Raw genomic sequence first — 10,307 nt, 5'->3', positions numbered from 1 at the left:
GAGTTTCTCCCTGTAAAATATCTCTCTCAAAATCGTTCCAAGAAAGATCCAAAAGTCCATTTTTGTGAAGCCCTGGGTCTTTATTTATAGTTCCTAGGGGTTGTTACATGATCAGTAATACTGGAGATCGTGGTGTGGTACACGATTATTGGGTAGTAGAGATACATGTCCATCTCCCCATGATTATGAGATCGTGGGTCTTCTTGTTGTTTCTCTGGATCGTGGTTGACAATGCACGATTGAAACCTTCGAAAAAATATTAAGTCTTGGTTGGTCTATGAGACTTAGATGATAGGCTCGATGACTTTTTAGAGCTTGGGTGTTAGGCCCGATGACCCTCTGGGTGCTAGGCCTGTTGACCTTCTAGGTGCTAGGCCTGATGACCTTCTGGGTGCTAGGCCTATTGATTTCAGCTTGAACGAGCATGAACTTTATCCAGCAAAGTGTATTTGGGAGTTTAGGCCCGATGACCCTCTGAGTGCTAGGCCTGTTGACCTTCTGGGTGCTAGGCCTGTTGACCTTCTAGGTGCTAGGCCTAATGACCTTCTGGGTGCTAGGCCTATTGATTTCAGCTTGAACGAGCATGAACTTTATCTAGCAAAGTGTATTTGGGAGTTTAGGCTGACCACCCTGTGAAGAATAGGGTGGGCCGACCACCTCTAGAGGTTTTAGGTCTGGTCGACTTCTCTATAAGTCCTGGACCTATCATTTTTTGTTCATCGGTCTTTTTTCAATATTTTGTCGCTTTTCTATGACTTGTGATGCCACGTGCCGCTTTCTCATTCGTCACGTTATCTCTTGAATTTTGAGGGATAACAAATGTATTTTTTATATAGCTTGGGCCTTGGAAGTTTTAAGAAGATGATTAAAGAGAAATTCACAAAAATACCTAAGGTTTAAAAAAAATACTAAAAATACGGAATATGTAAAAAAATTACGGAGTGACATATTCGTAAATATGGAGTTTTTTTTTTTTTTTTTATAAACAAGGTTTACAAATTTGTAACAATACATTTTTTTGTGACCAAAGTTTACAAATATGTGATTAAAATTTACAAGTTTGTAATCATATGTTACAATTTTGTAAACAACATTTACAGACTAAATAGAAAATTGTAACAGTAGATTACAGAATCGTAACAAACTATTATCTGTATTTTTGTAATTTTTGTAAAATTCTGTGTTTTTCAATTTTTTTTTTAAATTTACAGTGCTAGGTGTAATTTTTCCATGATTATAAAGGTTAGCTTAAATGTAATTTGTGCGTATTTTTAAATCTTTGTTTGAAGTTAAACTTTACTGTCTAAGAGCATCTCCAATGGAGTGCCAGAAAAGTGGTACATTGCTATATTTAGCACATTTTAACAAAAGTATTACTCCAATGGAGTTTTAAAAAGTGTATCAAATTTGACACATGCTAAAAGTTGTGTCAAATTTGACCCAGTAATAAATGTTATTTTTTTATTTACCATATTGCCACTAATTTATTAGTTAACAATTAATAACTAACCATATTACTTTTTTTATTCACTTTATTTTTACAATAAAAAATGAAAAAGTATAATAATTTTTGTATATTATCAATAAATATTAAATGAATTGTTGACTTTTTTTGTAAATTTGCATCTTGTGCATTGGATCACAATTGCAAATATTGAGCCACATATATCATTGACTCATTTTTTGTGCTAAATTTGGCACAAAATTTACATATTGCATTAGAGATGGTCTAAGTTGTTCTTTTCTCAAATCAGGTGTCTCAAAATATTTAAATGGTCCAAATTTTTTAAGAAGATGATTGAAATGGTTAGTTTAAATGGGATTCTAAAATTAACATATTAGTTATATTATTAATTTTGAAAATTTAAATTAGAAACAAAACTTAATATTTTTTTAAAAAATTACAGACAATATATTGGTTTAAATTTTTTTTTTTCTTTTATGTGCTGATGTCATACATTATATTAAAAATGTTCTTTAATAATTTGGATTGTTTATTTATGTAAAATTTGGGGTTTTTTCAATTATAGTTACCATTCTTTACACTTTGTAACACTTAGGTCCCGAAAATTGATTTTTGATCAGTTAGGTCCCCAATCTTTTCAAATCATATCATTTAGTTCCCTAAATTATATTTTTATGGGTTTATACCTTTTTGGATCATGTGTTTTGTCTCATTACCTGTTTGGACCATGTGCTTTGACAAATTACTTTTTGGACCCTATGTTTTGTAAAATAGTTAAAATAAAACCCCAAATCCGATTTTGGTCAATGATTTCTCAACTAAAATCACAAATAATTTATCAAACTAACAATTCAGAACAAAAATAAAATCATTCTGCTTAACAACTGTGTTATTATATTTGTTACACCCAGATTTCGATACTTGAGGTTGTAACCTCGAAAGCTGGATCCGTCAGGGGTGAGTTCGAGATGGTCAAAATACATGCTCGTAATCTAGATACCAAACCTTCAAAGCAAGTGGCAACCTCGAAGATGGGTGGCCTCGAAGTTCTTGCAAGCTCGAAAGACAGAACATCGGAGTACATCCATTGTCAGATGACCTCGGATCAAGTGGCCCGAGCTTGGCATAAGTGTGAGCTCGGGGTAAGGCGGCCTCGGTGGTACTTACCCTCTCCGAACTGATTTCGGGAGAATAAGACAACTTGTACTTTGCTCAGAGACTTAGACGGACATGGTGTTGATTGCTGTCCTCGAACGGCTTAATAGGTCACTTAAAGAGACACAATCCATGCATTCAAGAGATATTATTGTTGTAACTTCCCGACAATAAAGGGATATTTATTAGTCGGTTACACGCCCCCTGGTCTTCAGGGGACGTTTCCTTGTATATAGGAGTTACAGGCTTTAAAGCCATTAAATTTATTAATATGCAGAATAACTTCCCTGAACGTGTGGGATAGTATTCTGAGACTTCCTCTATAAATAGAGAAGTCATGTACCTTTGTAAAGGACTGAAATTTTGTGATCTTGAGATAAACTTTGGAGAATTCATCCCTGAAGGATTTCTAGAAATTTCCTAAGTTCTAATAACAAAGACTCGTGGACTAGGCAGAGTTAACTGCTGAACCACGTAAAAAACTCTCCTTGCTTTATCGTGTTTTTCTAGCCATAATTCTTTACTGTTTACGTGCTCTACATTTAAGTTGACGAAAAATGGCTTCAACAATATTCATTTTTTTTCTTCATCAAAATTGAGTTTAGGATTCTAATTTAACCATTTTACAAACACATAGGGTCCAAAAAATAATTTGTCAAAACACGGGATCCAAAAATGTATAAACTCTATTTTTATTTCTTTTTTCTTTCAAAATACATAAATAAAATATAAAAAATGGTGAATCAATCTTAAAAAAAATTGGATCACTTAATTTATAACAATACCAAACATGACATTGAAACAAAAATTCATGACATTTAAAAAAACATTAATGCTTTTATAAATTAAATTAGTTTTTCATTAAAAAAAACTCTTACCTACAAATTTTTAATATTAATAACTGAACTATCACGAGATTATTAATATTTTTAATGTACAAATTTATTTTTTATTTTGTAATTTTTTTCTATAATTCAACTTATAACTAATCATATATATAACTTTATATACACTATTATTAAGTGTTAAAAAGAATGTATGAAATAAAAAAACATAAACATAAACATAAAAGTTGATAATATCAAGATAATCGAGATAACATAGTTATTAATATTAATTATAAAACAACGATGCAAGTAAGAATATTTTTTAATAAAATATTAATTTAATTTATAAAAATATTAAATATTTTTAAAAATGCCATGAAAATATTTTTTTCTCATGTCATGTTTGTTATTGTCATAAATTAAATGCCCAAACATTTTAAGAATGATTCACTATTTATTTTATATATTTATTTTATGTGTTTTCAAAGAAAAATATAAACAAAAATAGCATTTAGAGATCTAAATGATATGATTTGAAAATGTTAGGGACCTAAGTGATACAAAATCGACTTTTGGGACCTAAGTATTACAAAGTGTAAAGAATGGGGACCGCAGCTGAAAATAACCCAAAATAATAAGACATATTATAACCAAAAAATAATTAATCAATATCATAAGATAAACTTTTTTTACAAATAAGTTTTGGAAGTAACTAAAATGTATGTAAAAATAAAGTTTTTTATGAAAAATTAATCAACCTATATTTTATCGGCATCATAAATAACCAAAATGTTGCTTTTGAAAACTCTAAAAAACTTAAAATTTGAGATTCCGTGAACTTTTATATTTTAGATATATTATTTTTAAAATTTAGTATTTTTTGATAATGTGTCAAGACATTTTTATAAATAAAATTTGTTAAGTTATTTTTATTTTTATTAAGTTAGTTTTGTAACTATTTTATTTTATACAACAAATTTTAAAATTTGTTAAGTTATTTTTGTAATTATTTTATTTTATAAGTATATAAATAAATAAAAAAATCCCTAAACGAAATATCTAACGAACTAAGATGGTTTGGGTTGGGTTTTGGGCCATCAATGCGGGCCTAAGTTCTACAGGTGTGAGGACCATGGTCAGGTGACTTTGAATGTTTTTGATTTATTATCTTTTTAAGCTTATTTGTTTTTTTATATTAAAATTTTTTTTGGTTGTTTTGTAATTTTTTTCTTTTTTTTTTAATAATATGAATTGTATTTAAAATTATTTTTTATTTATTATAAACATTTTTTTTTCATTTTTTTTAGATTGTACGTTTCTTTTTTCAAACCTTGGGTAAGGTAACCAGTTACTTGATTAATCTTTGACAGTTACGTAAAAGAAAATTCTAGAACTAGATTAAATAACATGTACCAGGAGGGGGTAACCAGTTATCCTGAGAGGGATAACTTTCTGCCATAAGAGGGATAACCAGTTACTATAAGAGGAGTCACGGGTTACTCATATAAAATATAAAAAGAAACATCAAATTTGAAGGAAAAAGAGGAAGAACTCTTAATTAAAAAAGAAAGAAGAAGTAACCATGATTTTAGTAACATAGGTAACCAGTTACCATAATGAACCTAGAAATATACACACACATCAGAACGTGAAGGTAACTAGTTACCCCCAGAAATATACACACAAAGAATGTGAAGGTAACCAGTTACCCCCAGAAGATATACATACAAAGAACGTAAAGATAACCAATTTCCACAGATTTGAAGATAAACAAAAAAAGAAAATCAATTATTAAAATTGCATTTGAATTTCCTAATATTGTTTTATTTTAAAAAGTCTCTTATAATACTCATATAAGTGTATTAACATAGTACAAACACAAAATATATTATTACTATATTACTTTAACATATATTCACAATCGAAGCTTAAGATATTCACAAGTATTGTGAATTGTAATTGTAATTTTTATCTTTTAAAAAAGCGATGCTCTTTTACCTTTTCTTTTTTTTGAAAAGGAGGATGCTCTAATACTTTAGTGGTTGATTCTATAAAGATAAGATCTATAATTATTCCTCACCAAAAGCAGGTTGAAAATTCTTCTCCTTTGGTTCAGTAATATATTTTTTTTAAAGAAAACAATTACTAAATACAAAGTTGGCCACAGTGGAGATTAGTTATAAATTTATAATTATATGAGTATCACCGCATTATACCAAAAATAAATAAAGATTTAAACACTTATTTATACTTTTTATTTACATTTTTTTAACAATTAGTCGATAATACAGTTTGAGTAGTTTTGTTCAAAACTAGGTTTTTTAACATAAATGTCCTCCAAGTTTTTCGTTGTTTGACAATTCAGTCATGAGAAAAAAATTTGCAATCAAGTTCTTTAATTCTAAAAATAGTAGCAAATTAAGTCTTTTAGGTTAATTTTTTTAATAAAATTCTAAGTTTTTTTATGGATAATTTTGACATTTTAAAAAATATTATACTCAAATATTTTTCCAAATCATGTTGTTTAGAAAAGGGAAAAAAATATCATTCAAAAACTAAGAATTTTGTTTAAAAATAAATAAAAAAGACTTAACTACTAATGTTTATATAACTCATGGACTTGATTGCCAAAAAAAATCTTAGGGAATAAATTGCCAAACTAAGTGAAATTCACGGCATTTATGCTAAATTAAAAAAAAATTACTATTTTGGCTCACTCAGCTCAAGCTCATTACAACGATTAAACTTAGATTTCTAGAAAAGGCTAAAATAAACCATTTGTTTTTTAAGGGATTATATTTTTTTTGGACTCATTATAAAAAATCATCTATGTTTTGTCTCATTATCTATTTAGACTCTGTATTTAGACAAATTACTTTTTGGATTTTGTGTGATTGTAAAATGGTTCAAATAAACTTCTCAACCCGATCTTGATAAAAAAAATTGAACTAAACTTACAAATAATTCAACAGACTAGCAACTCAGAACAAAACCACAACTATTCTGCCTAACAACTGTGTTGTTATATTTAATATTTGAATAAATAGCATTTTTGTCCCCCGAACGATGACCACTGTATGATCGTGTCCCTTGAATGATTTGCGATGTTAAAAATTCCCCCCGAACTATGCACGTTATTGAAATATGAGACTTCTATTAGATTTCGTCATAGGTGGCTAACGAATTGATGATGTAGCATTTTGTCTCTTGATGTGACAGTGCCATGTGTAGAATAATTAGAAATTTTGGCCCCCGAACTTTGACCACTACCAAATTATACCCTTTTATTAAGACTAATTTTAAAAAAAAAAAGAAAATTAATAATTAAATCCTTAAAAATAAAAAATAAAATCATTTAAAAGATTAAGAAAATAATCAATACTAAAAGTTTCAAATTAATTAAATAAAATTCAAATACTCAAAAAATAAAAATCTAATTAATAACAAATAATTTTTTTTTACTTTTTCTTTTCTTTTACAATATATATGTTAATAAAAACATTAAAAAATAAATCCTAAAACAAAGTTTTTTCCCCTTTGTCGTCCTCTTAAATTAAAATTTGTATTTATTTATTTAAGTCTTTTGTCCACCTCTTTAATTAAAAGTTTTTTCTTTGTTTTGGTATTTTTTTTAAATGTTCATTCTAAAATAGTTTTAATTAATATTGTTTAAGAAAAAGTAAAAAAGATTTATTTGTTTATAATTAAAAAAATTTATTTATTAAGGAATTAATTTATTTTTTTTTTAAAAACATATATATATATTTATAAAAGGGGTATAATTTGGTAATGGTCAAAGTTTGGGGGTCAAAATTGATAATTATTCTACACATGACACTACCACATCAACAGACAATATGCTACGTCATCAATCTGTTAGCCACATAAGATGAAATCTAACAAAAGTCTCATATTTTAGTAACGTGCATAGTTTAGGGGGAATTTTTAATATCGCGAATTATTCAGGGGGCACGACCATACAATGGTCATAGTTTGGAGGGCAAAAATGCTATTTATTCTTAATATTTTGTTCATCAAAATCGGGTTTAGGGATCTATTTGAACAATTTTCCAAAATACATGATCAAAAAGTAATTTGTCAAAAGACAGGATCCAAACAGGTAATAGGACAAAACACAGGGTGCAGAAAGATATAAATCATTTTTTTAATAATAAAAGAGATATAGTTTATAGAGTTAGTAGCTTTACTCAAAAGAAAATGAAAGAAAATAAGAGGAAATTTGTGAGGAAAGTGTGCTCCTTGTAGTGTTGCTGATGTCCTCTCTTTGAGGGCAGTTGTTTGTTTGTATTTTTGTTTGTGATTAATGAAGTCTTTCTTTCTTGATAAAAAAAAAAATGGCTCCTTATGATTATTTTTTATAAACTTTTATTGATAAAGACAAAATTACCCTCACTTAAAATGTATTAATATATATTTTCTTATAAGGGTAAATACCATTTTGGCCAGTATGTTATGCAAAAGTTACTGATTGGACTCTCTGTTTTGTTAAATGACAATTTGAATCTTGCGTTTTGCAAAATGGAACAAAAATGTACCTTGAACCCAATTTTAGTCAAATATTTTTTAAATAGGACCAAAATACCCCTTGTTTTATTAAGTTCAGAATTAGTTAAATATTAAAAATATATTTTAAAATAAATTAAATTGATTTTAAAAGAAAAAACTAATTTAAATAATAAAATAGTAACATAAATAATTTTAAAATAAACAAACATATTTTACTAAAAACAAAACTAAAGAAATCGATTTTTCATCCGATTTTCTTCTTCTTCTTCTTCTTCTTCTTCTTCTTCTATTATATAGATTTAGGGTCGTCAATTTCCAAGGAAGGTTTGGGGTTGTCAACTGGTGTGCTCATTTCTTCAAGTCGATTGACGGTGAGAAGCTCCTGGCTTGCTTTCAGATATGGCCCATTATCCTCTTTGACTGAGCTGCAAACTTGCAGATCTGAAGCATTGATCATGGGGGATCGACGGAGCTGGGGAGAACTCAGATTGAATGGACAAGTGAAAAAGATGTAGATCTAAAACATTGACCACATAGATGTATGAGGGTCTAATGACGGTGGGTCCGTGTTTCCAAGGGTCGATGGCCATGGAAGAGAGATGAGGCTATGCTTTTCATGGTTTCTGGAAAAAAGTGGAAGGTGCCGACGTGATAGAGTGAACATATTTTTGAACTCAGGTTTCAATTTGTAAAAAAAATGAAAAGCTAAACCTAGATTTGATTAGATATTGCATTTTATTGTTAGATTATTTGAATGATTTTTTTTGCTATGGATCTGAGTTTTGATTGCAATTTTTTGGTTGGTATTCCTGTTGTTCTTGATTTAATTTTAGTTCATGCGATTTGGGACAAATGAGATAGAGAAATAGAGGGACAAGGTATTGGGTTGGGGTTGGAGTTGAGGGGCATGAGATCTGAAACCGAAGATGAAAGCGAGACCTGAGGTGAGCTAGGGATGGGCTGAAGTTTGAGATTTGGGGCTTGCTGGGGTGCGATGAATCTGGGCAGCTTCGCGTGGTGCTCTTCACCATCGGAATTCACTGATGGCAGTTGGTGGGGCAACGCACGAGACGGACGATCGGAGTTCAAGTGTTTTCTAGTTTATGAATTGATTTGGGGCTTGAATGGGTCTTCGGTTTATTGAGCTTAAGATTTTTGGTTGAATCTAGCTGTTGATTGAATATAAAGTTGTCGAATTTGAGGGACCTGCGATTTTTCGATTTTTGATTTGTGAATATGAAGATATGAATTCAAGAGGTTTTTTTGATAGATTTTTTGTTTTCTATTATGATTTCTAGGTTTTTGAATTTGATTTTGAATTTTTATTGTGAATCTGTTTGAATTTTGGTTTAGTTTCAATTTAATTTTTTTTTTTAAAAGATAGTTTAATGTTTTAATTAATTTTTTTATTTTAAAATCAATTTAATTTATTTTAACATATATTTTATATATTTAATTAATTCTTAACTTAATAAAACTAAGTGTATTTTGGTCATATTTAAAAAATATTTGACCAAAATTGGGCTCCGAGTACCTTTTTGTTCCATTTTGTAAAATGCAGGATCCAAATTGTCATTTAACAAAATAGAGAGTCTGATCGGTCACTTTTGCCCAACACAGGAGCCAAAATAGTATTTACAAAAATAGTATTTAACCTTAAAACAAATATCTTAATACCAAAAATAAAATCTAAGATATAAATAAAAAAACTAAAATTAAATCTTTCTAAAATAGGAAATCAAATAAAAGTTTCTTCCCAAAAACTAAATCTAAAACAAAATAAATAAATTTTCTCCCAAAAAAATTGTTCATCATCTTTCTTTCCTTTCAAAACCCACGAATCCCGTACCCATCACTCTCTGTCATCTTCTATTAGCTTGATTATCTTTGATTTGCTAAAAATGTCATCGTCTATGTTTACCGAGTTTTTCGGAAACCTTAATAATAGAAGATTAGAGAGCTTAGAAGAAACGATTTATTGGATTAAAAGTAAGATTTTTACGTGGTTGGAGCGTTAATAAGCCTTAGTCCACGAGACAATTGTATTAGAGCTTAGAGAATCTATAATAATGGAGTCTTCTACAAATTTCAGCAGAGTAACTGTTTACAAGCCAGGGATCCCCCTTCCTCAATGCCCTTCTACCTGTATTTATAGGTTTATGGGTGCACTGGGCTTGGGCGGGGCTGACCCGGGCCCAATAAGGGTATAAATACTGCCGACTTCTCTAATAGAAGCCCAATACAAAGGATTAAAACATAGAAAAATTGGAGCTTCATGAAAGAAAAATTGTATATACACTAATCTGAGCCCACTGGGCCAGCCCAAACCACAT

At 29.2% G+C, this 10,307-nt stretch overlaps 1 long non-coding RNA gene across 1 annotated transcript; it reads left to right on the top strand.

Annotated features, from left to right (window-relative positions):
• Window positions 1-7,898: 7,898 nt before the first annotated feature.
• Window positions 7,899-9,243, top strand: LOC133804431 (uncharacterized). Its single transcript, XR_009878467.1, has 2 exons — window positions 7,899-8,652; window positions 8,808-9,243. It is a non-coding gene; the product is annotated as an uncharacterized LOC133804431 (long non-coding RNA).
• The last annotated feature ends 1,064 nt before the right edge of the window (window positions 9,244-10,307 follow it).

Source organism: Humulus lupulus, chromosome X (genome assembly GCF_963169125.1).
Source record: "Humulus lupulus chromosome X, drHumLupu1.1, whole genome shotgun sequence".
NCBI lineage: Eukaryota > Viridiplantae > Streptophyta > Magnoliopsida > Rosales > Cannabaceae > Humulus > Humulus lupulus.
Note: the sequence above shows the minus strand (reverse complement) of the source record. Positions and strands in the feature narration are given on the sequence as shown.